This window comes from Vipera ursinii (assembly GCF_947247035.1).
Source record: "Vipera ursinii genome assembly, chromosome: 3".
In the NCBI taxonomy this organism is placed as follows: domain Eukaryota; kingdom Metazoa; phylum Chordata; class Lepidosauria; order Squamata; family Viperidae; genus Vipera; species Vipera ursinii.
Genome location: NC_139516.1, coordinates 208,926,328 through 208,954,115, shown reverse-complemented (window position 1 = coordinate 208,954,115; position 27,788 = coordinate 208,926,328). Strand labels below are relative to the sequence as shown.

The 27,788-nt window shown below is 46.4% G+C and overlaps 2 long non-coding RNA genes across 2 annotated transcripts in view; both read left to right on the top strand.

Moving 5' to 3' along the window:
* The window catches only part of LOC310638794, a 67,934-nt gene extending 52,304 nt beyond the window's left edge, over positions 1–15,630 (top strand). The window contains exon 3 of the long non-coding RNA XR_014492186.1: positions 15,547–15,630. This is a non-coding gene — a long non-coding RNA (uncharacterized lncRNA). The remainder of the gene's footprint in view (positions 1–15,546) is intronic.
* Positions 1–27,788, top strand: part of LOC310638795 — a 166,186-nt gene that overhangs the window by 93,692 nt on the left and 44,706 nt on the right. The window lies entirely within an intron of this gene.

Genomic DNA, 27,788 nt, shown 5'->3' with positions numbered 1-27,788 from the left:
CATGTGCCAGAAATTTCTGTAGGTCTTTAGCTGACACTCTAGGATTCTTCTTTACCTCATTAAGCATTATGCGCTGTGCTCTTGCAGTCATTTTTACAGGACGACCACGCGTAGGGAGAGTAGCAACAGTGCTAAACTTTCTCCATTTGTAGACAGTCTGTCTTACCGTGGACACATGAACATCAAGGCTTTTGGAGATACTTTTGTAACCCTTTCCAGCTTCATGCAAGTCAACAATTCTTGATCGTAGGTCTTCTGAGAGCTCTTTTCTGCGAGGCATGGTTCACATCAGACAGTGCTTCTTGAGACCAGTAAACCCAAAACAGGTGTGTGTTTTTAAAGGGCAGGACAGCTGTCAGCAACACATCCAATATCATCACACTGGTTGGAGTCAAGGTTGGCTCACTCCTGGCTCCAATTAGCTCTTGGAGAAGTCATTAGGCTAGGGGTTCACATACTTTTTCCACCCTGCACTGTGAATGTTTCCATCTTATGTTCAATTAAAACATGACAACAGCTAATGTTTGTGTAGTATTATTTTAAGCAGACTGTGTTTTTCTGTTGTTGTGACTTACATGACGTTTAGAGCGCATTTTATGGCCAATTCATGCAAAACTCCACGTAATCCCAAAGAGTTCACATACTTTTTCTTGCAACTGTAGATCAGGGGTAGGCAGCCTTGGCTCTTTTATGACTCATGGACTTCAACTCCCAGAATTCCTGAGCCAGCATGGCTCAGCTTGGAAACCTCTCCCTTTCCCCTCAGCATGGCTGGCTCAGGAATTCTGGGAGTTGAAGTCCACGAGTCATAAAAGAGCCAAGGTTGCCTACCCCTGGACTAGATCATGGTCTATGGGGATTCTCTGCCATCCGGGTCACGGTTGTCCCAAAGGTGCTTTTTCAGGAGGCAGCTGGACTTTCTTGTTTTGCTTTGAAGACGTCTCTCTTCTCATCCAAGAAGCTTCTTCAGCTCTGACTGAAGGGTGGAGAATGGGAGGATTTATACTCCTTGCAGACAGCTGCTCATTTGCCTTCTTTTGGAGAGTCGTTGAGGCCACTTGGAGGTTTTACCTGTGTCCTCGGGGTCACCTGAGCGGTGCAAATGGGTGCGGAGCCTTCTTGGCTGCTGGATGTTTTCTGCCCTGGGTCCCTTCCCTGTTGAGGACGGGCGCAGGCTGATGGGGATGAGTCCGTGTTGTCTGCATCTCAAACTGAAGCGCAAATGGTTCCTGTAGTCTGCAAGGCTTTCTGGAAATCCATTCATCCTCCCGCACCATTTGAAAGGGGTTCATCCCAACGTCCATGGCTAAATGTCTGTGGAGATTCTCAGTCATTCAGGTCAGGTTTGCCCCCTGGATGAGAAGCGAAACGTCTTCAAGGAAAAACAAAGTCCAGTTGCCTCCTGAAGAAAGCACCTTTGGGGCAACAAGGTCATTGGTTGTATACTAAATATCTCATTTGAGTTTTCTACAACGATCATGGGCCTGGAAGGGACCTCAGAGGTCTTTCTGGTCCAACCCCATGGTCAAGACAGGAGACCGCCCCATTCTGGTCAAACGCTTGTCCCGTCTACTTCTGAAAGCCTCCAGTGATGGTGCACCCACAAGCTATTCCATTTGATTAATCGTTCTCACCGTCAGGAAATTTCTCCTTATTTCTAGGTTGGTTCTCTCTTTAAGAAGCTTCTACCTGTTGCTTCTTGTCCTTGCCTTCAGGTAGTTTGGAGAATAAATCCTTTCTTCTGTGTGAAAGCCTTCGCAGGCACTAGAAGATCAGTTATCATGTCCCCCCCCCAATCCTTCCTAATCCTTTGTTGAATTCCTAGCGTTCCCATTCTGTCCCTAGATAGAGAATAGAATAGAGCTGGAAGGGACCTTGGAGGTCTTCTAGTCCAGCCCCCCTGCTCGAGCAGGAGAACCTGCACCATCTCAGACAAGTGACTGTCTAGCCTCTTTTTAAAAATCTCCAGTGATGGAGCGCCCACGATTTCTGGAGGCAAGCTGTTCCACTGGTTGATTGTCCTCACCGTCAGGAAGTGTCTCCTTAATTCCAGGTTGCTTCTCTCTTTGGTCACTTTCCAACCGTTGTTTCTTATCCTGCATTCTGGAGCTTTGGTGAACAACCTGACACCCCCCCCCCTCTTCTTTGTGGCAGCCCCTCAGATACTGGAGCACTGCTTTCATGTCTCCCCTATTTCATCTTTTCTTTAGACTAGCCAAAACCAAGTCCCGCAGCCCTTCTTCGTATGTTTTAAGTCTCCATGCCTTGGATCATCTTAGTTGCTCTTCTCTGAATTTCTTCCAAACTCTCAACATCTATTTTATGATAGGGTGACCAAAACTGGCTGCAGTATTATTAGAAGGGTTTAACCACTGAGTCCTCGTTCACTGGGGCAAGACAAGATCAGCCAAGTCCCACCATGAGATCTGCTTAAAGGTTGACTTCCTCCTCGAGCTTCCTTTAAGAGTTCAGAGAAGCAAACAGCTAGGAGGTTGAACGGTTTGGAGGTGGCGTTCTTATTATATGGACCTTCAGTCTGCATTGATAATGCTTTCATTCTACTTTTGTGGAGATTACATTAGTAGCTGTGGATTCTTAGATTTTGGAGATTTTGGTCCAATGGACATTTAGTTAGTTAGATTTATATACCGCCCTTTCCCTGAGGACATGCTGGCTGAGAATGAATGGATTACCACAAACCTTTTGGGTCACCTCTTGGTCCCAACAGAACAGTATATTTGTAGCTCGGGGTTGAATTGTTGGCTCCTTGGTGCCCTCCGAGCTTGGTGGGGATTTCTTGCAGACGTTCCATCACCCAGCACTGATGATGTTCCCAAGTTGGGTCACGAAACGCCTGCAAGAACGCCACCAAGCTCAGAGGTCACCAAGGATCCCACATTCCTGCCCCTCTTCCTTGCAAACCCCACTCCCTTCTAGCATTGATGATGATCCCAAGCTGGCTCACGAAACGTCTGCAAGAACGCCACCAAGCTCGGAAGGCACCAAGGACCCCACAATCATCATCCTCCTTTCTGCAAACCCCACTCCTCTCTAGCAATGATGGCATTCCCTAGTTGGGTCGTGAAACATCTGCAAGAATGCCACCAAGCTCAGAGGGCAGCAAGGACCCCATAATCCTCCTCCGCCTCCTCCTTTCTGCAAACCCCCCTCTAGCACTGACGACGTTCCCAAGTTGGGTTACGAGACGTCTGCAAGAACGCCACCAAGCTCAGAGGGCCCCCAGGACCCCCCCCCACCTCTCAGTCCAGACAAACTAGCAAGGGTGTCTTTCTGGCGGCTAGCCAGTGACTGTTTGGTGATTCCTACCAGCATCCTCCTGTCTCCTAGTTGATTGTGATTTCAAAGCTCCTCTCCGTCCAGCAACCTGTGTTCAGTGGAAAACATACCAGCCAGTTTCTCTGCTTTCCAGCTGCCACCACCCCTCCGTTCTCCCTCCGTACACTACACACACACACACACACACACACTGCTTGTTGCTTGCTTTAGGGCTTGGCTTCCTGCCACGCGGGCTGGAGAGTCCCAATGCCTTGCAAAGCTGCCAGTTTAAATAATTATATTACGGTTCCCCCTAGTCTCTCTCTCTCTCTCTCTCTCTCTCTCTCTCTCTCTCTCTCTCTCTCTCTCTCTCTTTTTTCAAACTGGCATTTGAGATTTCTAATTGAAGGCAGACCCAGCTGTTTGCAAGGGGACACGGTTGTCTTGCTTGCGCGCGCTGTCTCTTCCAACGTTTAGATCTTCTTCTCTCCCGCCCCCCCTTTGCATTCGGGAGCAAAGCCAGGTGAGTCCCGCCAAGCTTCTTTTCCCCTCGCAGGGAGACACTTACTTTCAAAGCCCCCCCCCCCCAATATTAACTTTTTGCATTCTCCTTGGCTGAGCTTTTAACTCCCATCGTCCTCGCGGGGCAGACCCCCGTCCCAAAGATTGTTTGGCCTTTTGCTGGGTTTTTAAGGGACAGGAGAAAAGCCGTTTGAAGACTTCCAGCTGTTGGTTTAAAGAGGCAGGAATGGCGCTTTAGAGGGGATAACCTGGGCTGTGACGCTGTTCGCTTGTGCAGTCTCCCCCCTCCCCATTTCAGCCGGGGAGGGGCTGCCAAAAACATTTGGCTGAGAATGGGAGGGGGGGCTGTATCCAGGGAAGCCAAGCTTGTTGGGGGAAACGAAGGGGAAAGACCTGGCATTTCTTAATCCCATCGCAGACAGAAATTTGAAATGGGCCTGTCCAGATTAATCCTAATTCTGGCAAGAGGAACTATTTGGAAGGATGCTCTGGGCCCTAGGCGATGGCCCTAACGAATTGCCCTGACAGAATTGGAAGGGGCCTTTGAGGTCTTCTAGTCTAACCCCCTGCTCAAAACAGGAGAGCCTAGATCAGCGATGGCGAACCTTTTAGAGGCAGAGTGCCCAAACTGCCACCCAAAACCCACTTACGTATCGTCGGGTATCGTCGGGTGGGCGTGGCCCATTGGGTGGGTGTGACTGTGGTAGATTGGGTGGGACTAAAAAGTTCAATCAATCAATTCCAACTTTGCGAGATCTTTTTTTTTTCCCTGCGAGAAGAAATTGATCAATCGATTGATTTTTTTTTTTTTTTGCACACGGCGGCGGAGGCCTAAAGTGAAAAGGTTATATAAAACCCAGCTGAAGGCCTAGGACTTGGGCGACAGCACGCATATCCACAGAGAGGGCTCTGTGTGCCACCTGTGGCACGCGTGCCATAGGTTCGCCACCATGGACCTATATCAACCTCAGACAAATGGTTGACCAAATACTTCTTTAAAACCTCCAGTGTTGGAGCACCCACAGCGTAGGGAGGCAAGCCGTTCCCCTGGTTAATTGTTCTAATTGTCAGGAAATTTCTTCTTAGTTTGAGATTGCTTTCCTCCTTGATTAGTTTCCCTCCGTTGCTTCTTGTCCTGCCTTCGGGCGCTTTGGAGAATAGCTTGACTCCCTCTTCTTTCTGGCAGCCCCCCAAATACTGGAACGCTGCCATCATGTCACCCTTAGTCCTTCTTTTCATTAAGCTAGACATACCCAATTCCTGCAACCGTTCTTGATATGTTTTAGTCTCCAGGCCTTTGACCATCCTAGTTGCTCTTCTCTGCACTTTTTCTAAAGTCTTCAACATCTCTTTTGTCATGTGGTGATTGCAGCATTCCAGGTGTGGTCGTACTAAGGTTGTATAAAGCCCCTCTTGTTTAAAGCCCCCCCCTTCTCGGTGGCAGTCCGTTAAATAGTGGAAGACTGCTATCCTGTCACTCTTCGTCCCTCTTTTCATTAAACCAGACGTACCCAATTCCTGCACCCCTACTCAGATGGTGATGTACGGGATGTTTTCCACCTTGCAAAAACTAAGCAAAAAAAAGTGTGGTCTTTGCATAGATAGATAGATAGATAGATAGATAGATAGATAGATAGATAGATAGATAGATAGATAGATAGATAGATAGAGGAAACGGTAGATGATATAAATGATGGATAGATTAATAGAGATAGATGATAGATAGATAGGTAGATAGATAGATAGATAGATAGATAGATAGATAGATAGATAGATAGATAGATAGATAGATAATAGATAGATAGATAGATAGATAGATAGATAGATAGATAGATAGATAGAGGAAAGGGTAGATGATATAAATGATGGATAGATAGATAATTGAGATAGATAGATAAATAGATATAGATAGATAGATAGATAGATAGACAGACAGACAGACAGACAGACAGACAGATGTAGATGATAGATGATAGATGTAGATGATAGAGAGATAGATAGATAGATAGATAGATAGATAGATAGATAGATAGATAGATAGATAGATAGATAGATATAGAAAGGGATAGATAGGTGAAAGATAGAGTTAGAAAGATAGACAGATGTAGATTGCAGATAGATGATAGAGATAGAAAGAGATAGATAGATAGATAGATAGATAGATAGATAGATAGATAGATAGATGATAGATAGATAGAGATAGAAAGATGGATAGATAGATAGATAGATAGATATAGAAAGGGATAGATAGGTGAAAGATAGAGTTAGAAAGATAGACAGATGTAGATTGCAGATAGATGATAGAGATAGAAAGAGATAGATAGATAGATAGATAGATAGATAGATAGATAGATAGAGATAGAAAGATGGATAGATAGATAGATAGATAGATAGATAGATAGATAGATAGATGTAGATTGCAGATAGATAGATGATAGATAGAGATAGAAAGATGGATAGATAGATAGATAGATAGATAGATAGATAGATAGATAGATAGATAGCCGAGATAGCAAAGCAGATTTTGGCATACGTGATGACATCACTATAAAACATGCCAACTGCTTTTGCGCAAAGATTGGTCATAAAATTAACCCAACTTGCCGTAGGTCTTTTAAGAAGGGCACAGCAGGATGTCTTCTCTCCTGGGATGTTCAGCTTTTGAAAAATTTTATTTCTTATTTCGCCAAGAAAATTACCCTGGCTTTGGGGTGTGTTTCTCTTTCCTGCCCGTTAGCAAACTTACGTTGAAAGCAGGAGAGAATTAAAAGTGTTAAAAAGAAAGAGGTAGAAAATGAAGCAGTGAAGTGTGGTGCTCACCCCTTCCCTTCCCTATCCTGAGACTCTCCTGGGGTCTCAAATCTTAACTTCTAGAATTCTCCAAACCATAACCATGGCTGAGAAATCTGGAGATTGAAGTCCACAGGTGGGAGAATAAATAACCAGGCTATCTGGATAGAGTACATTGAGTAAAATTCAGTGCCAAGGAACTTTTGTTGTTGTTAGCTGCGAAGTTGTGTCCGACCCCTCGCGACCCCATGGACAACGTTCCTCCAGGCCTTCCTGTCCTCTACCATCTTCTGGAGTCCCTTTAAGCTCACACCTACTGCTTCAGTGACTCCATCCAGCCACCTCATTCTCTGTCGTCCCCTTCTTCTCTTGCCCTCAACCTTTCCCAGCATTAGGCTCTTCTCCAGTGAGTCCTTCCTTCTCCTTAGGTGGCCAAAGTCTTTGAGTTTCAACTTCAGGATCTGGCCTTCTAAAGAGCAGTCAGGGTTGATCTCCTCTAGGACTGACCGGTTGGATCGCCTTGCAGTCCAAGGGACTCGCAGGAGTCTTCTCCAGCACCGTAGCTCAAAGACCTCAATTCTTTGGCGCTCGGCCTTTCTTGTGGTCCAACTTTCACAGCCATACATTGCCACTGGGAAAACCACGGCCTTGACTATATGCACTTTTGTTGGCAGGGTGATGTGTCTGCTTTTTAGTGTGCTGTCTGCCAAAGAACTTACTATCTCCTTAACTAAGGTCTTAAACCAGGGATGTCCAACCTCAGGAACTTTTTAAGACCGGTGGACTTCCGCTCCCATAATTCCCCAGCCAACGTGGCTGGTTGGGGAATTCTGGGAGTTGAAGTCAACAAGTCTTAAAGGTTTTCAAGGTTGGACACCCCTGGTTTAAGCCATCAGTGGAAAACTACAGCCTATAAAAGAATCTCCCTGCTTTGATATCAAAGGGGAAAAAATTAACTCTTGTGAAGCAGCTAAAAAGGGGGGCGGACCTCTTCCTACTGCAAATAGTCCTGATTTTTCTTGCTTAAGCCAAGCTTGGCAATTTTAAGACTTGTGGACTTCAACTCTCGGGGGCTCCCCAATCAGCAGGGCCAGGGGTAACATGTTAGCTGTCTTCCACTATCTCAGAGGCTGCCCCAAAGAAGAGGGAGTCAAGCTATTCTCCAAAGCTCCTGAAGGCAGGAGAAGAAGCAACGGATGGAAACTAACCAGAGAGAGTAGCAACTTAGAACTAAGGAGAAACTTCCTAACAGTGAGAAGAATTAACCAGTGCAACAACCTGCCTCCAGAAGTGGTGAATGCTCCAACACTGGAAGTTTTTAAGAAGAGACAGGACGACCATTTGTCTGAAATGGTGTAGGGCAGGGGTCGGCAACCTAAAAAAGAAAAAGAGCCACTGGGAACCGGTTCCATCACAAATTAAAAAAAGAGGGAGCCGCGTGCGTGTGTCCATGCACGCGCATGCGCAAAAAGGTTTTTTGCGCATGCGCGGACGCACGCGGCTGCCATTTTTTAAAAAATGAGATGGAACCGGTTCCCGGTTGCCCGATGGCGACGGCCCGTCTGCAAAGCTGCCGCTTTCGGCAGCTTTGCAGACGGGCCGTGGCAGCTTCCGCAAAGAGCGGCGCCCCTGCCCATTCCGAGAGGTGCGCGCGCACCTCTCCGAACGACCGGAGGTGCGCGCGTACCTCCGCGCGAATGGGCAGCGGTGCCGCTCTTTCAGGAAGCCCGCCGCGGCCCGTCTGTGAAGCTGCCGAAAGCGGCAGCTTAGCAAACGGGCTGCGGCAGCTTCCGCAAAGAGCGGCGCCCCTGCCCATTCCGAGAGGTGCGCGCGCACCTCTCCGAACGACCGGAGGTGCGCGCGTACCTCCGCGCGAATGGGCAGCGGTGCCGCTCTTTCAGGAAGCCCGCCGCGGCCCGTCTGTGAAGCTACCGAAAGCGGCAGCTTAGCAAACGGGCTGCGGCAGCTTCCGCAAAGAGCGGCGCCCCTGCCCATTCCGAGAGGTGCGCGCGCACCTCTCCGAACGACCGGAGTTGCGCGCGCACCTCCCCAAACCTTTGGGGAGGTGCGCGCGTACCTCCGTGCGAAGGGGCAGCGGCGCCGCTCTTTCAGGAAGCTGCCGAAAGCGAAGGGGCAGCGGCGCCGCTCTTTCAGGAAGCTGCCGAAAGCGGCAGCTTCCTGAAAGAGCGGCACCGCTGCCCGTTCGCGCGGAGGTACGCGCGCACCTCCCCAAAGGTTTGGGGAGGTGCGCGCGCACCTCCGGTCGTTCGGAGAGGTGCGCGCGCACCTCTCGGAATGGGCAGGGGCGCCGCTCTTTGCGGAAGCTGCCGCGGCCCGTCTGCTAAGCTGCCGCTTTCGGCAGCTTCACAGACGGGCCGCGGCGGGCTTCCTGAAAGAGCGGCACCGCTGCCCATTCGCGCGGAGGTACGCGCGCACCTCTCCAAAGGTTTGGGGAGGTGCGCGCGCACCTCCGCCCATTCGGGGAGGTGCGCGTGCACCTCTCCAAACGGGCGGTGCCACTCTCCATTTGGAGAGGTGCGCGCGCACCACTGCCCGTTGGAAGAGGTGCGCGCGCACCGGGCGGCTGGGAGCCGCAAGAGACGGCTCAAAGAGCCGCATGCGGCTCCGGAGCCGCAGGTTGCCGACCTGTGGTATAGGATCTCCTGCTTGAGCAGGGGGTTGGACTAGAAGACCTCTGAGGTCCCTTCCAGCTCTATTCTGATTGATTAATCAAGGAGAGAAGCGACCTGGAATTAAGGAGAAACTTCCTAACGGTGAGGACAATTAACCAGTGGAACAGCCTGCCACCAGAAGTTGTGGGTGCTCCCTCACTGGAGGATTTTAAGAAGAGATTGGACAGCCACTTGTCTGAAATGGTATATAGCGGGGGTCCTCAAGCCCCCCCCATCCGTGGACCGGTACTGGGTTGCGGCATGCCAGCAATTGGGCCGCACAAACAAGCAAAGCCCCATCCGCGGTATGCAGGAAGCACGCACAAACCTACACCCCGTCTGGAGGAAGAAAGTATGAAGGTTGGAGGCGAAGAGGAAGAGAAGTGAGGAGAAACGGAAGGGGAGCGGCGAAGAAAAGAGGAGAAGAGAGGAAGAAGAGGGAAGAAAGAGAAGGAGGGTGGATACGGTAAAAGGGGAAATGGGCGAGCAACACCAAAATTTATGTACGTGTATTTATGTTATTAAGAGCATCTGATAGATAAAAGAATGTGAAAAGAATGCATGTTAATACTTGATAAAATAGTACGGTATATTTGTTGATATGTATGGGGGAGAGTTGGGAAAAATAAAAAATAAAATGATTTTAAAAAGAAAGAAAGAAAAAAAAAACCGCACACCGGTCCACGGAGAAACCTCTCTCTCCACGTAAGCAGTCCCTGGTGCCCAAAAGGTTGGGAACCTCTTGTTATATATAGGGTCTCTTGCTTGAGCAGGGGGTTGGACTAGAAGACCTCCAGGGTCCCTTCCAGCTCTATTCTGATTTAAAAAAACAACAACAACAACAACTCCCAAATATCTCAGCCTTTCCTCCTGAGGAAGCTGTCCCAACTCTTTGATCGTCCTCGTCCTCCTCTGAACCTTTTCTAGTTCTCCTAAATCAATTTGGACTGCCCCGTGCTCAGGCGCAAACAGTATTCCAGACGCGGTTGCATCCTTGCTTTCACGTAACGGCAGTATAAAACTGGCGTTCTCCGTTTGCCCGTTTGAAATAGGGACGAGAGATTTTCCTGTCCTATTCTGTCTCTTGCTCCTCTTCCCGGCATAGAGAGAGCGTGCGGAGGACTCTCGAGCGCGTGCAGACTGCCCATCCGAGCCCGGTTTTCCGAGCGGAAGCCGGAGGAGTAAAGGGGAAAGGCGAGTCCGGAAGTGGACCCGTTTGAGCCACACGGCCGTCCTTTTTATAGCCAGCTGCACTTCCTCTCACTTTCCGATTGCAGAAGAGTTACTTCCACGGGGAATCTCTTATCCGTCTGGCTCTGCAAGTTTCCGGGCCCCGGAGCAGCAGATGTGCTGCAGCTCTCCCCGCCCCTCTGCGGCTTTTGTTCATTCAGGAAAAAAACGCTCGCACCCCCTGATACCCGGTGCTTTTCCGCCCACCCGCTTAGCCAGCCTCTCTCCTCATCGTTTCCAAAGCAAGTGTATCTCTGCAGATGTTTAAAGCTTGCTGCTTCCTCCTCGTCTCATCCCTGCAACCTTTCGCCTCGGCATCCTGTTTCTTTCCAGAGCCCTTCGGACCAGCAGGAAGCGGGTGAACGCTGCTTTCCGGTGGCTGGTCTCGAACATCGAATCATATACGAGTTGGGAAGGGACCTCAGAGGTCTTCTAGTCCAGGGGTTCCCCAAAGCCCGCTCTGTGGACCGGGCCGCGGCATGCCAGCAACCCGTCCGCACAAAGAAGGAAATCCCCATCTGCGGGATGCAGGAAGCACGCAAAAACACGCCCCCTCCGGTCCACGGAAGAAACCTCTCTCCACGGAACCGGTCCCTGGTGGCCGAAACGTTTGGGACCTCTGTTCTAGTCCAACCCCCCTGCTCGAGGCAGGAAACCTTATGCCATCTAGGTCAAACGGTTCTCCAGTCTAGTTTGGAAAACCTGCAGGGATGGAGAATCCACAATTTCAGGAGCCAAGGTGGTTCATTGACGAATAGAGTAGAGTAGAATAGAATGCAGAATAAGAATAGAATGTAGAGTGGAATAGAACAGAAGTGGAAGGGACCTTGGAGGTCTTCTAGTCCAGCCCCCCCGCTCAAGCAGGACAACCTAGACCAGTGATGGCGAATCTTTTAGAGACCGAGTACCTAAACTGGAACCCAAAACCCATGTATGTATCGTCTAGGGCCAGGTGGGCGTGGCCCATTAGGTGGGCGTGGCTGCAGTGGTAACGGCAGACTGGGTGGGACTAAAAAGTTCAGTCAATCGATTCCAACTTTGTCAGATCTTTTTTTTTCCCCACGAGAAGTTGAAATTGATTGATTGATTGAACCTTTTTTTTTATGCACATGGCAACCCAGCTGAAAGGCTAGGACTGGGGCGACGGCATGCGTGCCCACAGAGAGGGCTCTGCGTGCCACCTGTGGCACGCGTGCCATAGGTTTGCCACCACGGACCTATACAATTTCAAACAAGTGACTTTCCAGTCTCTTCTTTAAAACCTCCAGTGATGGAGCACCCACAATTTCTGGAGGCCAGCTGTTCCACTGGTTAATTGTCCTCACTGTCAGGAAGTTTCTCCTTAACTCCAGGTTGATTCTCTCTTTGATCAGCTTCCAACCATTATTTCCCATCCTGCCCTCTGGTGCTTTGGAGAATAATGTGACCCCCCTCTTCTTGGTGGCAGCCCCTCAAATTACTGGAACACTGCTATCATGTCGCCCCTTTTTCTTCTTCTCTTTAGATTAGCCAAACCCAAATCCCGTAGCCGTTCTTCGTATTTTTTAGTCAACAGGCCTTGGATCATCTTAGTTGCTCTTCTCTGAGCTTTTTCCAAAGAGTTCTCGCTGTCAGGAAATTTCTCCTTAGTTCTAGGTTGGATCTTTCTTTCACAAGCTTCCCACCCATTAGTTCTTCTCCTGCTGCCCTCTGGTACTTTGGAGAATGGAGAACTGGCTTTTTGCCAGTTGCCAGTTTTGCTCTAGAACAGCCTTTTTCAACCTTAGCAACTTTTGAAGACCTGTGGACTTCAACTCCCAGAATTTCCCAGCCAGCCGTGCTCCCTCCCAATTTTTCCTTGAAGAAACATTTTCAAGGGGGAAAAAAAAGAAAACAATCCAATTGCCTTTTTTAAAAAAAAAAAATCAATCACTTTTAGGACTCGCTCCAACTATTTTTAACCGCACTTTGTTGGAAAAGATGGAAGCATTGGATCAATTATTTTTCCTGGCGAAAATGAATTTCACGAGTTTTCCTAGAGTTAGCTAGGATTGCAAGCAATTCCTTGAAGTTCTCCAAAGGCATCAATTTAGACCCAAGAAAACAAAGCTGGATCTTCCATTGAGTTGTTCCAAATTAATAATAATTGTTGTTGTTGTTATTCAGAATTCAAGTAGACAAGCACCTGCAACATAGCATCCCGGACTTAACAATTGTCGATAAGAAAGACAAAAAAGTCTGGATAGTAGACGTGGCAGTGCCTGGAGACAGCAGAATAGACGAGAAAGAACTGGAGAAGATAACAAAATACAAAGACCTACATATAGAAATAGAACAACTGTGGCAAAAGCAAGCAAGGGTAGTACCAATAGTAATAGGCGCTTTGGGTGCAATCCCAAAACAACTGGAGCACCACTTGGACACCATCATCGGCATTGACAAATTCGCCATTAGTCAATTGCAAAAGGGGCGGCCTTACTAGGAACTGCTTCCATCCTGCGACGAGATCTATAATACCATCAAACATCCACATCTGCCTATCCCAGGTCCTTGGTAAGGACTCGATAGGTAGACAAAAATGCCAAATCCAGCCTGAATATCTGGCTGACTGTGCAATGATCAATAATAATAAAGTTGGAAGGGACCTTGGAGGTCATCTAGTCCATCCTCCTGCTCAGGCAGGAAACCCTAAACCATTTCAGACAAATGGCTGTCCAGTCTCTTCTTAAAAACTTCCAGTGTTGGAGCATTCACCGCTTCTGGAGGCAGGTTGTTCCACTGGTTAGTTGTTCCAACTGTCAGGAAGTTTCTCCTTAGTTCTAGGTTGCTTCTCTCTTTGGTTAATTTCCATCCATTGCTTCTTGTCCTGCCTTCAGGCCCTCTGGAGAATAGCTTGACTCCCTCTTCTTTGGGGCAGCCGCTGAGATACTGGAAGGCTGCTATCATGTCCTCCCTCGCCCTTCTCTTCATTAAACTAGACAGACCCAATTCCAGCAACCATTCCTTATATGTTTTAGCCTCCAGTCCCCCAATCATCTGTGTTGTTCTTCTCTGCACTCTTTCTAGAGACTCAACATCTTTTTTACATCGTGGTGACCAAAACTGGATGCAGGATTCCAAGTGTGGCCTTACCAAGGCATTGTAAAGTGGTATTAATACTTATTTATTTATTTTATTGAATTTATATACCGCCCTTTCACCTGATCTTGATTCTATCCCTCTGTTAATGCAGCCTAGCACTGTGTTGGCTTTTTTGGCAGCTGCGGCACACAGCTGGCTCATATTTTATATGATTGTCCACTAGGAGTTGTCTTGTAGTTGGCTTCACGAGCAAATCCCCCTCTTAACAGAAATGCAAAGTCGCTCCATTTATCCCCAAAACAGGTAGGAAAGCTGACTCAAAAAAAAAAAAAAAAGTCCCGGAGTCACGCGATCTTCTTTTGCGACCTTCCGACAAGCAGTCAGTGGGAGAAGCCAGATTAACTTAACAGCCATGTTACTAACTGAACAACTGCAGGGATTCACTTAACAACTGTGGTGAGAAAAATGGGGGGAAACTCACTGAACAAGTGTCTCACTTAGCAACAAATTTTGGGCTCCATTGTTGTCGTAAGTCAAGGGCGACCTGTAATGAGCAGGGTTTTTGTAGTGGAAATAAAACATAAATTGGCATTTTATTTCCATTACAATTATGTCATTGGGGTCCATTTCAGTAACAGCAACACTGTGCACGTGATGTATGTCGGAGCATGCACAGTCTTAGTGCTCTGAGATAACCCAGGAGTAAATACAGTAAACAGTGGCCTATATTAAATGGTGGTTTATCATAAACTATCCACAATATAATACACCAAGAACAATATACATACACGTAATAAAGCAAACTCCAATGCACGGCAGTTACAGCAGGAAACAGACGAGAGAGAGAGAGAGAGAGAGAGAGAGAGAGACTCTAGCAAAGCCTTCCTTTTTATATTCAGGCTCTTAAAGGGATTCAGACCCTGCCTGCTCTTAAAAGAGACACAGACCTGCTGAACCATTCCTATCATTGCATCATCCACCTTATATTCCATTACATCATTAGCTGTTTAGCTATTAAATGATTACCTTGACAATGTAAGTTGATGCAAATAAATTAGGCGTTCATTTTACAACTGACGAAAATTATTGTACGTGTATTTCCAGATTTAAGGGACATTTGAGAACGACAAGGGCACCCTCGCCCATTTAGTCTGCAGAATGGCGGATTTGCTGAAGAATATTTCTCAACTTCAGCAACCTTAAGATGCTTGGACTTCAACTCCCAGAATTCCGTACCCAGTAGGCTGGCTGGGGAACTCTGGGAGTTGAAGTCCATGTATTTTAAAATCATAAAGAGTTTTGAGGGGGGGGGAAATGCTTCCTAAGAATAGAACTTTCTCTGTTAACTCTGTAATGTTTGACTCTGCAATTTACAACAGCACTATCGAAAAGTGACTTTTGACAGTTTTTCAGACTTAACAACCATTGCAGCATCCCCATGGTCATGTGATCAAAATTCAACCCGCTTGGTGACCGACTCATATTTACGACGGTTGCAGTGTCCCACAACCATCACATAATCCCCTTTCGCAACTTTTCTGGCAAGCAAGGTCCACTTTACAAGCGTAAAGTGAACCAGATTCACTTTACAACCAGCGTTACTGACTTAACGGCCGCAGTTGATTCACTTAACCTCTGTGGGGTGTTAAGGTCGTAAAATGGGGCAAAACTCAGTGCAGGAACAGCTCAGTTAGCAACTATCGGGCCGAATTGTGGCCGTTAAGTCGAGCGCTGCCTCGAAATGTTCTTAAGACAAATTCCTGTCAGGGATAACTCGGAGGGAACGAGAAGAGGTTTTCTTTCCCTCAGCAAAAAAAACAAACCACGAAACTTTACTTAAAGCGTAGGCACGAACCTAGTCCCCATGGAGGTATTGGGAAATCTGCCTTTGGCAATCTGTAAATAGTAAAGAAACAAGGATGGGGTATTCCTGGCTAGCGTGGTTTATTTTTATGCTGGAGACCAGAGGAAGGAAAATAAACTCTTTATTTCACAGTCTACAACCCACGAATCGATGTATGGCGATGCTGTCTTAATTCTGTGGCTCTCCACATGTGCCCACCGCATCGCAGATCATAAGGTAATCCAAAAATAATTCTGGTTTTATGGGGAGAGGTGGGTTTTACTTTGGATACCGTGCAAAATCTGCCTCAAGTGTTTTATTGCTTTTTTTAAAAAAAAAAAACTCATATTACAAGTTGTCTTCCAAATATTATAATAATGATGATGATGATGATGCTGAATCTTCGGAGAAGGGCGGGATATAAATGGAATAAAAATAAAATAAATAATAAAAAAATAAAAAAATACCTTGGAGGTCATCTAGTCCAACCCCCTGCTCAGGCAGGAAACCCTATAGCATTTCAGACAAATGTTTGTCCAGTCTTTTCTTTAAAATTTCCAGTGTTGGAGCATTCACAGCTTCTGGAGGCAAGTTGTTCCACTGGCTAATCGTTCTCATTGTCAAGAAATTTCTCCTTAGTTCTAGGCTGCTTTTCTCCTTGATCAATTTCCACTTCTTGTCCTGCCTTCAGGTGCTTTGGAGAATAGCTTGACTCCCTCTTCTTAGGGGCAGCCCCTGAGATATTGGAAGACTGCTATCATGTCCCCCCTCGTCCTTCTCTTCATTAAACTAGACCTACCCAATTCCAGCAACCGTTCCTTATATGTTTTAGCCTCCAGTCCCCTGGATTATCTTGGTTGCTCTTCTCTGTACTTTTCAGAGTCTCAACATCTTTTTTACACCGTGGTGACCAAAACTGGATGCGGGATTCCAAGTGTGGACTCAGCAAAGCCTTGTAAAGTGGCATTAACACTTCCTGTGATCTTGATTCTATCCCTCTGTTGATTCAGCCTAGCACTGTGTTGGCTTTTTTGGCAGCTGCAGCACACAGCTGGCTCATATTTAAGTGATTGTCCATTAGGTTGCTAATCTCCTTGATGAGTTTCCATCCGTTGCTTCTTCTCCTGCCTTCAGGCGCTTTGGAGAATAGCTTGACTCCCTCTTTTGGGGGGCAGCCCCTGAGATGCTGGAACGCTGCTATCATGTCCCCCCTCATCTTTGTCTTCATTAGATTAGACATACCCAATTCCAGCAACTGTTCCCTTGCATGTTTTAGCCTCCAGTCCTCTAATCATCTTTGTTGCTCTTCTCTGCACCCTTTCTAGAGTCCCAACATCTTTTTTACACTTGCCTTTTGGAAAATAGTTTTACCCCTTTGTAGGAGCCCCTCAAATATTGGAAGACTGCTATCATGTCACCCCTGGTCCTTCTTTTCTCTAGACTCACCATACCCAAATTCTGCAAGGCTTCTTCATATGTTTTAGTCTCCAGGCCTTCATTCATCTTAGTTGCTCTTCTCTGCACTCATTTCAAGTTTCTTTATTGTATATAACACCTTATTATAATGCATTGGGTGGTCCAGCCCATATGGCTAGCTGAATCCCATACAATAACAACCTTGAAACTGGAATTTATTGGTGTGTCATTCTTGGATCTGATCAAAAAATCCTAGCTCGCTGGTCTTAACTGCCCTACTGACATGGCTCTGTTTATCTCGGCTGTCTGCAATATCCATGGAAAATAGAGTGGAAAAATACTCTACTGGCCTTTTTCTCCCTGTAAAGTTTTTTTTAAAATCTTAAGCGCTTAATTTATCTGTAGAAAACTTTCCATTTCTCAAGTTCATTTATAATAATGAAATCGGTGCCAGCTTAACGGGCAGATTTGGCAAGCTTCAAAGTTTTCGGCAATTATCCCAAATAAACGCACAAAGAGTAAATGTTACGATCAAGGTGTGTTGGATCTTTTTTCATATGGTCTAAATGAATTAGTGTAGGAGAATTTTCTTTTTGGTTCTGGAAAACTCGCACCTGTAATTGGGATCCTGCAAAAGATTATTTGTAGGTTACTTGTTCTTTCTGGATCGCTGTAGTTTTCAAAGCGGAATCCTGGTTTACGCTGAACAAACCATCTCCCCCATTTTTAGCTCGCATTTGCAAGAGAAGAATATAAAAAGAGGTAAACCTTATAATAATAATAATAAAGTTGGAAGGGAGCTTGGAGGTCATCTAGTCAAACCCCCTGCTCAGGTAGGAAACCCTATACCATTTCGGACAAATGGCTGTCCAGTCTCTTCTTAAAAACTTCCAGTGTTGGAGCATTCGCTGCTTCTGGAGGCAGGTTGTTCCACTGTTTAATTGTTCTAACTGTCAGGAAGTTTCTTCTCAGTTCTAGGTTGCTTCTCTCCTTGATGAGAATTGATGTGTGGAGCAGCCTGAGTAGGAACTCTTACAGTGCTAGGTTTCTGGAACAAAACTTTACAAGCAGACATCTGCCACCATCAAGCTGAAGAGGCACAACACTTTTCATGAAACTTGGGGTTTGCACAGTCTTGCTGGGACTTCTGTTTTAGGCAGAAGGTCTAGGAAGTCTTCTGAATAGAAACAGTGATGGCGAACCTTTTAGAGACCGAGTGCCCAAACTGCAACCCAAAACCCACGTACGTAATCTGAATACCGAGGTTTTAGTTTAGAAAAAAACACTCATACGTTCACATCTTTTGTCTTAAAAGAAGAACACAATAACAAAGCTTTCAACAATACAAACAGGTTTTTATTGAAAGGTAAAAGTTTGCCTTTGGCATGCTTTGGAACAATTAATGTGATTTTTGCAGTTGTACGCATGCTGGTATTTTGTCTAAGCTTGGCTCATACTTTGTAAGCTTGAGAGCAACGCGTGTAGCACTCAGGTCATCTGTTAGTCTGTTTCTGGTGTCAGATTTGATAGAATTCAAAGCTGAAAACAGCACGCTCACTCCGGAGGATTGTTTTGGCTAGGAAGAGGCTTGAGAAATGGCTTTTTTCCTGCGAAAACGTAGCCAAAGAGCAAGGCACGCATGCCCCGCAGAGAGGGCTCCAAGTGCCCCCCCTGGCACGCGTGCCATAGGTTTACCACCACTGGAATAGAAGGTTGGGAATGTTCTACAAGGCAGAGAGGAGTCTCCTTTAAGGTGACTTGATGGTCACATCAACAAAGTCCAATCCGCCTCCCGTGACCTTCTTCCTGGATGTTTTTCCCATTCTAATCTCCACTCCTGGGGTTTTCTGAGCCCTCTTACCTAAGGGTTGACCCCACCTAATGTCCAAGGCACTAGAGGAAGGCCTTCAGGATGCGTCGATTGAGCACTCGAGTAGACCTGACCTGATCCAAGAAGCTTTCCCAGGAAGTTGCTTTATAGCTCAGTCCAGAAACCGTTTTTCTTTTCCCTCTGTACCATTTCTCTTCTTAGTGTAGAGTCCAGACAGACTTGTAGTGTGAGTTGTTGCTGCTGCTGCCGAGGACGTTTCCAGGGCGTGTGGACATCTGCCGTTGTCTGTCAGATGATTAACTTCCTGGTAGTCCTTGGAACTGCACCAAAAGCAGGAAATAGCATGGACTAGACTGACTGCCTACCCAGCTATAAACAAAGGAAAATAAGAGATCAAAGAATCAGAGGGCTGGAAGGGAGCTTTGGAGGTCTTCTAGTCCAATCCCCTGCCCAAGGCAGAAGTCCTTAAACTATCCTGGACAAATGGTTGTCCAGTCTTGAGACTCTAGAAAGAGTGCAGAGAAGAGCAACCAAGATGATTAGGGGGCTGGAGGCTAAAACATACACGGAACGGTTGCTGGAATTGGGTATGTGTAGTTTAATGAAGAGAAGGACAAGGGGAGACATGACAGCACTCTTCCAGTATCTCAGGGGCTGCCCCAAAGAAGAGGGAGTCAAGCTATCCTACAAAGCACCTGAAGGCAGGACAAGAAACAACGGATGGAAACTAACCAAGGAGAGAAGCAACCTGGAACTAAGGAGAAACTTCCTGACAGCCAGAAGCAGTGAATGCTCCAACAGTGGAGGTTTTTAAGAAGAGACTGGACAGCCATTTGTCTGAAATGGTACAGGGTATACTGCCTGAGCAGAGGTTTGGACTAGATGACCTCCAAGGTCCCTTTCTTCTTCTTCTTCTTCTTCTTCTTCTTCTTCTTCTTCTTCTTCTTCTTCTTCTTCTTCTTCTTCTTCTTCTTTTTCTTCTTCTTCTTCTTCTTCTTTTTCTTTTTCTTCTTCTTCTTATTAATTTTTTTATTATTATTATTATTATTATTATTATTATTATTATTATTATTATTATTATTATTATTATTATTATTATTATTATTATTATTATTAAAGATCTCCAGTGATAGAGCACCCACAACTTCTGAAGGCATCTTCTCTTCCACTGATTAATTGTTCTCACTGTCAGGAAATTTCTCCTTAGTTCCAGGTTGCTTCTCTCCTTGATTAGTTTCCACCTGTTGCTTCTTGTTCTGGATTCAGGTGTTTTGGAGAATAGGTTGAGCCCCTCCTCCTAGCGACTGCTCCTCAAGTACTGGAAGGCAGCTGTCATGTCCACCCCCACCCCCATCCCCCCACCCTAATCCTTTTCTTCATTAGGCTAGAAATACCTAGTTCCCTTAACTCAGGGGTTCTTCAAACTTGGCCCCTTTTATGACTTGTGGACTTCAACTCCCAGAATTCCTCAGCCAGTGTGCCTGGATGAGGAATTCTGGGAGTTGAAGTCCACAAGTCATAAAAGGGCCAAGGTTGAAGGCCCCTGCCTTAACCGTTCATCATAATAACAGCACTGTGGGTTCCTTGGTGCCCTCTGAGCGTGGCGTTTTTCTTGCAGACATTTCACAACCCAACTAGGTAACACCGTCAGTGCTAGATGGGAGGGGGGGGTTGGCGAAGAGGAGGGAGGAAGGGGAAGAATGACTGTGAAGTCATTGTTCCTCTCTGAGCTTGGTGGTTTTCTTGCAGACGTTTGGCGACCCAACTAGGTAACATCGTCTGTGCTAGAAAGGAGTGGGGTTTGCGCCTTTTAGCATTCATGATGTTACCCAGTTTGGGTCATGAAACGTCTGCAAGAAAACCACCAAGCTTAAAGAACCAGGGACCCTTCATTTCAACCCTCAGCTACAAATATTCTCCCTTATTAATAACAGCATTTCTTGCCACGCAGGATTCAAGGCCTTTGTTTCGCAGGTGGACGCAAACTTGGAACCTGGGGTTGCAAAGCTCAAGTTGGGAGCTACCAAATAGCACATTGCATCAAAATCAGAATAGAGCTGGAAGGGACCTTGGAGGTCTTCTAGTCCAGCCCCCTGCTCAAGCAGGAGGCCTTCTCCCATCTCAGACAAGTGGCTGTCAAGTCTCTTCTTAAAGACCTCCAGTGATGGAGCACCCACAACATCTGAAGGCAAGCTGTTCCACTGTTTTAATTGTTCTCACTGTTAGGAAGGTTCTCCTTAATTCCAGGTTGCTTCTCTCCTTGATCAGTTTCCATCCATCTGGTGCTTTGGAAAATAAATTGAGCCCCTCCTCCTTGTGGCAGCCTCACAAATAGTAGAAGATTGCTATCGTGTCACCCCTAGTCCATCTTCTCTTTAGACTGGCCATACCCAATTCCTGCAACCGTTCTTCATATGTTTTAGTCTCCGGGCCTTTAATCATCTTAGTTGCTCTACTTTTGCATTGCTACCGTCACGCTACTTGTGATAACTGCATTGCTACTGTGATAATGGCTGTAGGGAAGGAAGAGAAAAGACTTGACCGGGGCTGTTGCAGATTGTTGTTGTTAGCTGCGAAGTCATTTCCGACCCATCACGACCCCATGGACCACGTTCCTCCAGGCCTTCCTGTCCTCTACCATCTTCTGGAGTCCATTTAAGCTCACGCCTACTGCTTCAGTGACTCCATCCAGCCACCTCATTCTCTGTCGTCCCCTTCTTCTCTTGCCCTCCACCTTTCCCAGCATTAATTAGGCTCTTCTCCAGTGAGTCCTTCCTTCTCATTAGGTGGCCAAAGGATTTGAGTTTCAGCTTCAGGATCTGGCCTTCTAAAGAGCAGTCAGGGTTGATCTCCTCTAGGACTGACCGGTTTGATCGCCTTGCAGTCCAAGTGGCTCGCTGCAGTCTTCTCCAGCACCACAGCTCAAAGGCCTCCATTCTTTGGCGCTCAGCCTTTCTTGTGGTCCAACTTTCACTGCCATACATTGCAACTGGAAAGACCACAGCCTTGACTATACGCACTTTTGTTGACAGGGTGATGTCTCTGCTTTTTAGTGTGCTGTCTAGATTTGCCATGGCTTTCCTCCCCAGGAGCAAGCGTCTTTTAATTTCTTGGCTACAGTCCCCATCTGCAGTGATCTTGGAGCCCAGGAAAATAAAATCTCTTGCAGATTAAGCACCGGGATTTAGCAGCTCGCTTCTTTGCCCTGTCTGTTCCCCGCAGGTCTAATCTCTAGGGCTGAATTGGAGGGCAGATTGGAAAGCGACAAGGTGCCGCGGAGCTCGCAGCGCAGAGCAGCCCTCCGCACCTCCCTTAAAGCAAATCCTGCTTATTCCCCGGGGGACACGCGGCAACTGCAGAGATCAGCCACGTGATCCGGACCTAAAGCTTGAGCAGCTCTCAGGTGTCCATGGCAGGCTGTTGTCCTCAATTGCAAAGCTCTCCTAATCCTGTCGGTAAGCCGGGAAGAAATTGCCACGCCGTGCCCGAAAGCCAGGGGTGGCTTTCTTCATTCCACAGCTCTGCCTGGGATGGATGAAAAGCACCTTTACATCAGCTGACAGCTCCTATCTAGACAGGTACCTACCTGCCAAGGGAGAAATCCACAATTCGCCAGAGGGAAGGACGAGAAACAACGGTTGGAAGCTGATCCAGGAGAGAAGCAACCTGGAATTAAGGAGAAACTTCCTAACAGTGAGAACAATTAACCAGTGGAACAGCATTGCCTTCAAAAATCATGGGCACTCCATCACTGGAGGTTTTTAAGAAGAGACTGGACAGTCACTTGTCTGAGATGGTATAGGGTCTCCTGCTTGAGCGGGGGCTGGACTAGAAGACCTCCAAGGTCCCTTCCAGCTCTGCTCTATTCTATTCCTATTCTATTCTATTCTATTCTATTCTATTCTATTCTATTCTATTTCATTCCATTCTATTCCATTCCACTCCACTCCACTCCACTTCACTCCATCTATTCTATTCTATTCCATTCTATTCTATTCTATTCTTTATTCTATTCTATTCTATTCTTTATTCTATTCTATTCTAATTCTTTCCTATTCTATTCTGTTCTGTTCTATTCTATTCTGTTCTGTTCTATTCTATTCTATTCTAATTCTTTCCTATTCTGTTCTATTCTATTCTATTCTATTCTAATTCCTATTCTATTCTATTCTGTTCTACTCTATTCTTTCCATATTCTATTCTATTCTACTCTACTCTACTCTACTCTACTCTACTCTACTCTACTCTACTCTACTCTATTCTATTCTTCCATTTCATTCCACTCCATTCCATTCCATTTCATTCTCTCTTCATTCCATTCCATTCTATTCCATTCGTAATCCTTGACTCACAACAGGTCATTTAGTGACCAATCAAAGTTATAACGGCACTGGAAAAAGTGACTTGTGACCAATTGTCACACTTAACAACCGTCGCAGCGTCCTTATTCTATTCTATTCTGTTCTGTTCACAACTTATAACAGTTTGTTTATTGACCGGTCAAAGGTATAACCGAACTGAAAAAAAACCTCGTGTGACCGTTTTTTACACCTGACGTCTGTTGCGGCCTCCCCATGGTCCACGTCATCAAAATTCAAGACGCTTGGCAACTGGCATGCACCTATGGCGGTTGCAGTGTCCGAGGGTCAGGTGATTCCCCCTTTGTGGACCTTCTGACAAGCAGAAGTCCACAGGGGACCCGGGTTCATTTAACAGTCGTGTGAACCAACTTAACAGCTGCAGGGATTCACTTAGCAGCTGTTGCTAGAAAGGTGATTAAAGGGGGCAAGACTCATTTATCAAATGTCTCGCTTAGCAACAGAAATATTGGGCTGAATTGTAGCCGTAGGTCAAGGACTACCTGTAGAGTTGGTTCTTTGCAGGATGTCTTGGCCAGTGTCTTCTCTGAGGGGTGGATGGAAGTAACCCTCTGTGGCTACAGGATGAGGCCTCTAATCCGGGTGTCCAGTGCGAGAAAGTTGCTTTTTCTTCATTAAAATAGAATAGAGCTGGAAGGGACCTTGGAGGTCTTCTAGTCCAGCCCCCTGCTCAAGCAGGAGTACCTATACCATTTCAGACAAGTGGCTGTCCAGTCTCTTCTTAAAAACCTCCAGTGATGGAGCGCCCACGATTTCTGGTGGCCAGCTGTTCCACTGGTTAATTGTCTTCACTGTCAGGAGGTTTCTCCTTAATTCCAGCTCACTTTTCTCCTTGGGTCAGTTTCCATCCGTTGTTTCTTGTCTTGCCTTCTGGTTCCTTGACTCCCTCCTCCTTGTGGCAGCCCCTCACATAACAACCGTGGCAAGAAAAGTCCGTAAGACCTCCAGTGATGGAGTGCCCAAGATTTCTGGTGGCAAGCTGTTCCACTGGTTAATTGTCCTCACTTGTCAGGAAGTTTCTCTTTAATTCCAGGTTGCTTCTCTCTTTGATCAGATTCATGTGGTGAGATAGATAGATAGATAGATAGATAGATAGATAGATAGATAGATAGATAGATAGATAGATAGATAGATAGATATCAATTAGATAATCTTTATTGTCATTTTTTCCTGTGGGCACAATGGCACACATTAAAAATGAAATTTAGTTGCTTCCTCTCAAAGTGTACACATACACAACACACATTTAAAGCATACTACATACAACATGCCAAGGGACGCGGTGGCTCAGTGGGGTTAGGACGCTGAGCTTGTCGATCGGAAGTTTGGCGGGTCGAATCCCGAGTGCCGCATAACAGAGTGAGCGCCTGTTACTCGTCCCAGCTTCTGCCAACCTAGCAGTTCGAAAGCACGTAAAAATGCAAGTAGAAAAATAGGGACCACTCCGGTGGGAAGGTAACAGCGTTCCGTGCGCCTTTGCCGTCTAGTCATGCCGGCCACATGACCACGGAGATGTCCTCGGACAAGCGCTGGCTCTTCGGCTTTGAAACGGAGATGAGCACCGGCCCCTAGAGTCGGAAACGACTAGCACGCATGTGCGGGGGAACCTTTACCTTTACCTTACATACAACATACTTATAGAACTACACCCTTACATATAAGTAACGGATAGATATTAATCACTGTCCCATCTTGAATACATAACGGGAGGAGGAGCTTGAGAGTTCACAAGGTTAATGCTGTATGGAATGAAACTGTGGCTGAATCTGGATGTTCTGCTACGGGTACCACAAATCCCCCTCCTCCCAGAAGGTAACAAGGAAAACAGGTTGCGAAGAGGATGTGTAGCGTCCCAGACAATTTTGCGGACCCTGCTCAAGCATCGCTTCTGTGCCATGTCCTGGATGGGAGGGAGGGAGGGAACGGCTCATAATATTTTCTGCCATCCTCACCACTCTCTGCACCACTTTCCTGTCCGAAGCGGGGATGCTTCCAAAGCAGACTGTGATGCTGTATGACAGGATGCTCCCGATCGTCCCTCTGTAGAAAGTGGTCAGGACAGGGGAAGGAAGATGTGCTTTTCTCAGGCGATGCAGAAAATGCAGGTGCTCTTGTGCCTGATACACCAGTGTCTCGCTTTTGAGCGACCAAGATTAAGAGATTGATAGATGATAATAAATGTGTATGAGAGAGATGAAAATAGTAATAATAATAATAACAACAACTACAACGTTGGAAGGGACTTTGGAGGTCATCTAGTCCAACCCCCTGCTCAAGCAGGAAACCCTTATACCATCTCGGACAAATGGCTGTCCAGTCTCTTCTTAAAAACTTCCAGTGTTGGAGCATTCACCACCTCTGGAGGCAGGTTGTTCCACTGGTTAGTTGTTCTAGCTGTCAGGAAGTATTGATAAATGATAATAGACAAATATCAGAGAGAGAGAGAAAGAAAGGCCAAATAGATGTTCTGAAGAAGACAAAATTTGTATAGTCCCACGCCCTTTGTTATGCAACACAGCCATCTTTTGTGTTGTGCTGGGCATGACTAGAAATGTGTTCCAAGCCCCTTCCCCAGCCTTCCCCCTCATCCCCTTTCGGGACTTTGATCCCCGAGGATTTTCATATTGGCACCCTCTCTCCTCTCTCGCCTTCATTCAAATTTGTCCCACTTCCCCCAGCCAAAAGTTGAATTCTCAGCCGCCCCTGGTTTGCTCTTCGGAGGAGCCGAAGAGAGAGGCTGGATCCGAGAACGTTTTTACAGCTCTTCAGGATAAAACACTTGGACACCGAGGTGGTGGCATGACCGCAGAATCTTCTTCCCTGCTACAGCAGTCCTCAACTTAACGACCATTCCTTTAGTCACCGTTAATGCGGCGATTTGCTTAATGACCGTGACAGGTCGTAGAATTGAGCGCGATTTGCTTAAACACCATCTTGCTTAGCCTTGGAAATTCTGGGCCCGACTATCGTCATAAATCGAAGTGTTTATCTGCAAGTCACCACCAAGGAGGGACTCCTTGTTGTTGTGTCAAATTCCTGATGGCCTCTTATAAATGCTGCACGTGCTGCTTTGGCTGCATGTCCTCTAATGTTGTCTACCTGATGATTGAAGCGTCTTGACGTTGTAGCTGAGCTGGCGTGGTGTTAGTGTGTTTGGGCGTGCCCCATGGTTGTTCAGACTGGAGAAATGATGTTCGCCAAAAGGGAGATGAGCGCAAAGGGTTTTGGATCTGGCAGGCATTGGAGGACACGTGGAAGAGTTCCTTCAGTTGAACTGAACTGGCTTTCGGTCTACACACACACACACACACAACTATTGCACGGTGTGGTTTGTGTCTTGAAAACACAAAGCAGGTGCCAGGATAGTTGGCCGTGAGAAAACAGACCAGCATGCAACCAGAAAAACATCCCCCCCCCCCCAAAAAAAATAAACCAGCACAGCGTTGCACAGGATATGTCTTTCAAAGCAACCTCAGCTAAGAGGCTGCATCCACATTGCAGACCAAGCTGCCCTGTGTAATGTGATTTTGTGGTTATAAATAGAGCAGAAGACGAGGAGAGCTGCTTTTCGTCCATCTAAGTAGATGATCCCGGTCTTTCTCGGCAAGCTAGCTTTCTTCCTGGATCTGCGGTTTAAAGCCTCGCCAAAACAGAAGGAGCATTCGTGCAGTTTTGAAAAACTGGAGCTTTTGAAAAAAAGACACACACACACACACACCAGCATCTAGGAAGAGCAAAGATATTCCGAGATAATACCAGTGTCCTTATTATCTCCAGATAATGGCCAGCAGCTCAAGAGAGGTAACCTGAGATTCATAGAGGTTTATGTAATAAAGGTCAAGGAGAAGACCTGTTCTTCGTCATTCCGGACACAACAAAGAAAGCAGCTTCCCAAGTGTCGGATGACAAGGCCAGAGTTGTGTAAAAAGAGAAGGCAGTGGGCCAAAAAAAAACGTGGTCTTCATACGGGACCCCCTTGGCCCAAAGTAGACTTGAGTGGGGGATAACGTGCTGCGTTAAGGCCCAAAATGGTGGATTTGGTTCTGTTTAAGGGTGTCACATGGCTTGCAAATTCCGCTTCACAACTTGGGTGTTGTATTTGTGCAGTGTGCCAGATGGAATCGAAACGGGGTAAAGTTGTGTCCAGGGCGTAGCATTTGGTGGGAGTCACAACTGTTATCTTATCCGGGCTAGTTGTTTCTCAACCTTAGTAAGGTTATGATATCTGGACTACAACTCCCAGAATTCCCCAGCCAGCCATGCTGGTGAGGAATTCTGGGAGTTGAAGTCCACCCCTCATAACGTTGCTAAGGTTTTGAAATGCTGGCTTAGTCCCCCTTGGTTAAAGCGTCTTAGGCTTGATTTAGGCATCATTTAATTTCTGAATGTAGCAATTTTGTTAACTCACAAGAATATTGTGTGAACCCAGACAACATGCCACGTGAACAAATGCATCGTATAAATAAATCTAGGTTGGGTTTTTGTAGGCCAGAGCGCTATAAAAAAAGTCAGTGATCCTCCCCAATGTGGTATGAATCAGACAGAAATGTTACAACCTTATTTTAGTTTTGTGTAGGTGCTGATGCACACTTGTGTAAACATCCCAACGTCCCAAGAGACGTCAGATTTGTATTTTGCTCTTTTTTTTACACACCCCAGACTCGCTGTGTGAGGGAGATGAGCGGTTAATGTGACAGATGAATACAGATAGTCCTCGACTTAATGACCACAATTCAGCCCGACATTTCTTGCTGTAAAGTGAGACATTT